General features: G+C 44.5%; 2 non-coding genes across 2 annotated transcripts; both read right to left on the bottom strand.

The window, feature by feature from the left end:
* Window positions 1-768: 768 nt before the first annotated feature.
* TRNAT-UGU lies at window positions 769-842 on the bottom strand. Its single transcript has one exon. It is a non-coding gene; the product is annotated as a tRNA-Thr (tRNA).
* Window positions 843-3,948: 3,106 nt separating this feature from the next.
* On the bottom strand, window positions 3,949-4,023 carry TRNAT-AGU. Its single transcript has one exon. It is a non-coding gene; the product is annotated as a tRNA-Thr (tRNA).
* Window positions 4,024-4,544: the final 521 nt, after the last annotated feature.

Here is a 4,544-nt window from a genome sequence, read left to right as displayed (position 1 = left end):
ATTCTAGGACTTCCTCTCACTCCTGCGAGGTGCTGCCTGCAAATTTGTCACATAAGAGAAATTTGAGAAGGAAACTTAGTTTGGTGGTACCTTTTTAATTCAAACAGCTTTGGAGTTGGGAGAGATGTTAGATGAGTTTTTGGACATATAAATACCCTTCTACTCCAGGTGACTCTACTTCCTTAGTACTGTGTTATAAGTACCATGTGCTAAGCCACTCCGTGACTGAAGCTGGTAGAACAAGTGCTCCAGGTACCATTGGGATAAGAACCAAGGACTTTCTGTTTAGTAGACAGGTGCTTTAACCAACTAAGCCATAGTACCTCTTACATCAGTGTTTCAGGTGATGCTTTACTTTCCCAGTACTATGTTATAAGTACCACATGATAAAGCCCTTCTGCTTCATGGGAGGTTTCTGTCCTTCCTGAGCTCACCTTAGGACACCTGCGTTACACAGGTGTACTGCCCTAGTCAAACTCCCCTGACACTGTGTGGCTTGAACTTACGAGCTTGGCCAGTACTACTTCCTAAGTACCACGTGCTAACCCGTGGCATAACTTGAGCTGGTAACATGAGCCCTGAAAACACACCTGGGATTTGAACCTACAAACTCCTGTATGTGAGAAAGGCGCTTTAAAGAAAAGGCCATGGCACCTTGCAGAAGGGTGAGGCCTTAACTCAAGACCTTGTTTTTATTTGCCCACAACTACTTTATAAGTACCAACTGGTACCCCAGTGCAGGACAGCAGCTAGTGGAAAGAGTCCTCAAGGTACTACTGGGATTTGAACCCAGAACTTCCTGTTTACAAGGCAGGTGCTTTAACCAACTGAGCCATGGTACCTCTTTCTCTCATAGCCTAGGTGACACTGTACTTCCCCAGTACTAAGGCATAAGTAACATGTGCTAAAGCAGCTTATAAAAGTAACCTTTAAGGTACCACTGGGATTTGAGCTCAGGATTTCAAGTTGTCAAGACAGATGCTTTTAACCTGCTAAGCCACAGCACCACTATGCTAATACTATGTGGTGTGGCTTGAACTCATGAGCTTGGCTTCACGTGGCCAGTAGTTCTTTATAGATATCATGTGCTACCCACTGCATGACTGAAGCTGGTAAAATTAGGCCTCAAAGTACCACTGGGATTTGAATGCAGGACCTCCTGTTTACGAGGCAGACACTTAAACCAACTAAGCCATGGCCGTGTATAGGCTAATGTAAGGGGTGAGGCTTTTACTCATGACCTTGGCTTCACTTGCCCAGTACGACTTCCTAAGTACCATGTACCACCCACTGCATGACTGAAGCTGGTAAAAGGAGCCCTCTGGGTACCACTAGGATTACAAACTCAGGATTTCCTGTTTACAAGGCAGGTGCTTTAGCCTGCTGAACCACACCACTACTGTGTTGAATACATGATGTGCGGCTTGAACTCATGAGCTTGTTTTCACTTAACCAGTACTACTCTCAAAGAATCATGTACTAACTCACAGCATGACTTGAGCTGGTAACATGAGCCCTGAAGGTACACCTTGGATTTGAACCTACAATCTCCTGTTTACAAGACAGGTGCTTTAAAAAAAACAAAACATGGCACCTATGCAACCCATATGCAGGGGGCTTGACCTTGGTTTTATTTGCCCGGCATTACTTTGTTGGCTCCATGTGCAAACCCACTGCACAATTGCAACAGGTGAAATTGTAGCAAAGCCCCCAGTTTCTTTTTTTTATTATTATTTATTGCATTCCCTCTCCTTCCCCAAACATTTCTGACTTTTTCTTTCCCTCGCTATTCCCTATAGATAAGTATAAGTGAGCTCAAACTTAGGATAAGTTTTAAACATTTTTATTTTGGTAGCAAGTTTTTGGTTTCAGATATCCACTATTTTATATTGTATAATTATTAGGTTTGTATTAATTTTTACTGTTGTATATTGTATTATTATCATTTTTGTATTGATTTTTATTGTTTCATATGGATATTGTATGGTTTAGGCCTGTGTTTGTAAGTGAACCAAAGTCACGTCAAGTTTCCATTTTATATGTCAGGCCTCCATCTTCTGCCTGGGCATCCCATGTTGCGACAATATGATTCACTGTACCCCTCCCATGCAAATTGGTTCCCAGATGAATGAGAATGATTGGGCATGATTGAAATACAATGGTAGCAGGCCTCAACTGAATGGCCTGTAATGACTGGGCCATCACCTGACATTGATTCATCCAGGAACCACGGACCTCACCCAGGAACAGAGACAAGACCAGCATTTGAAAAACAAAAGACCCTGCAGAACCAGCAACTCTCACCATTGCAGACACCCAAAACTGCACATTCCTGCATGGAGCACACATGCTCAGTATGCCAGGGGCATGTCTCCTGTCACTAGAGTCACACAAGGACTGCCCCTATAAAAAGGGGCAGTGAAGACAGACCCAGTGGGATGCCCTCTCCATCTGGACCAGCACCATGCCACACCACCTGTTCACCTAGGGGGCCTGTGACCCCCCCCCGGACAACATCTACTGGACAAAGATCCCTTTCCAGCCTGGATAGGTAGATATTACCTGCACACCTCCTCCTACAATTTGGACTCTCTCTCTCTCTTTCTCCTCCTGGACTTCAGCCCCTGCACCAAGCCTCTATAACCCCTGCTACCATTGTGTGTGTGGGTACAAGGGAACCAATTTGGCATTGTCACCATCTCCCCTGTTCAATAAAACCACTGTCATTTGCAACCCTGAGTTGGGTCATGTTTTACTGAATCCCAGTCCCTTCCCTATCTTAAATTCCAGCCTCATTCTCTCTGCTCCAGTTCCCAACCTCTCTGCTAGTTTCCTAATCTCCTCCCAATTCCTTCTCCCCTTTTCTGCCACCTCTCAGCCTCTCCTTGTTTTCCTGCTGTCCCTACTGCTTTTCCTGTGATTTTCTGCTATCCTCTCTCTGTTTTCAGGCTCCCCACCTCCTGTAGCTTCCCAGCTCCTGTTAGCTGTCCTGTAGCTCTCTCCAGCTTCCAGCACCCACTACTGCTCTCTGCAACTTCTCTAGCTGCTCTGGAGCCATCCTCTGGCTCCCTACACCCAGAGCCCTTCTTTAACACCCACACTTTCCCTTAGTCCCATTTTTCCCTTTCCCTACCTACCTTTTCAGCTCCTCCCTAGCTGTGCTGGCTTTGCTTCCCTGTTCTTTGGGCATTGTCTTTTAATCAATTAAGACCAATTAATTTGAAGTTACCCCCAGCCTCAGTTCTTTAGCCCAAGCTCCTGTAGTCTACTGGTTCTAATCCTGGTCTTGGTAACTTTAACTCCCTACACTCCTACTTTATTACCTTAACCTTTCCCCAAGTATCCCAAGTACACCAAGCACATGCATACATGCATAGATATCACAATACCCAACTTAGGAACTCACTTGTGTGTATGTGTAGGTGGGTTGTATGTGTGTAAATTAGTGAATACACACATAGATACAGATATAGATATCATTGTGTGTGTGTGTGTGTGTGTGGTATATAAATTAGTAATTCATGTATGTGTATTGAATGTGCAGGTGTTGGTATCTGGTAACTGATTCTGTCTAAATTTGGTGTGTGTAATGTGTATGGGCTTAAACTGGTGATAGGTGTGCATGAACCTAGACTAGTTATTTTGAATGTGCATGTATCTGAGTTGCTAGTGTGTGAGAGAGAAAGTGTGTGTGTGTGTGTATATGGCATTGTATGTATGATATACAAATTAGTAATCTGTGTCTAACTTTTGGGGTGTATAGTGTATGTGCCTGAGCTGGTAGTGTGAGTGTGTATGCCTAATAGGGGTGTATGCACCTAGTGAGTGTGTGTTTAATTGATTTTATGTGTGCATGTACAGTTGTACGCTACACCCTCCTGTCTAACCGCGCAATATTGAGATTCTGAGCGTTGGCCTGACCCCTCAAGGCAACAAAATGAGCCCTCAAGGTACCACTGGGATTTGATCCCAGGATCTTCCTGTTTACTAGACAGGCACTTTAACCAGCTAAGCCATGGCACCTCTTAGAGCCATTTGCTAGGTAACATTCTACTTCCCTAGTACTGTGTTATGAGTACCACGTGCTAATCCACTCCATGACTGAAGCTGGTAAAACAAGACCTCTAGGGACCACTGTGATTTGGACACAGGATTTCATATTTACAAGACAGGTGCTTGAAACAACTAAGTCATGGCACCATGTAGGCCAATGTTAGGGGTAAGGCTTCTACTCCTAAGCTTGGCTTCACTTTCCCAGTATGACTTTTTAAGTACCATGTGCTAAACCACTGTATGACTTGAGCTGCTAACATGAGGTCTTAAAGAGCTGAGATTTGAACCTATAATTTCCTGTTTACAGGATAGGTGCTTTAACCAATGAATCCATGGTACCTCTTAGTTAAACTGTCCCAGGGATGCTTCACTTCCCCACTACAGTACAGTTCCATCTTACGGGGGGGGTTACATTCCAAAGACAGCCTATATAGTTGAAATCGTCGGGCTTCAGCGCCAAGCAGCCTCTGCCGCAGGGCCCAGACAAGGTG

The sequence above is a fragment of the Crocodylus porosus genome, unplaced genomic scaffold (genome assembly GCF_001723895.1).
Source record: "Crocodylus porosus isolate Cpor-Errol unplaced genomic scaffold, CroPor_comp1, whole genome shotgun sequence".
In the NCBI taxonomy this organism is placed as follows: domain Eukaryota; kingdom Metazoa; phylum Chordata; order Crocodylia; family Crocodylidae; genus Crocodylus; species Crocodylus porosus.
This window is presented reverse-complemented; position numbering and strand designations above follow the sequence as displayed.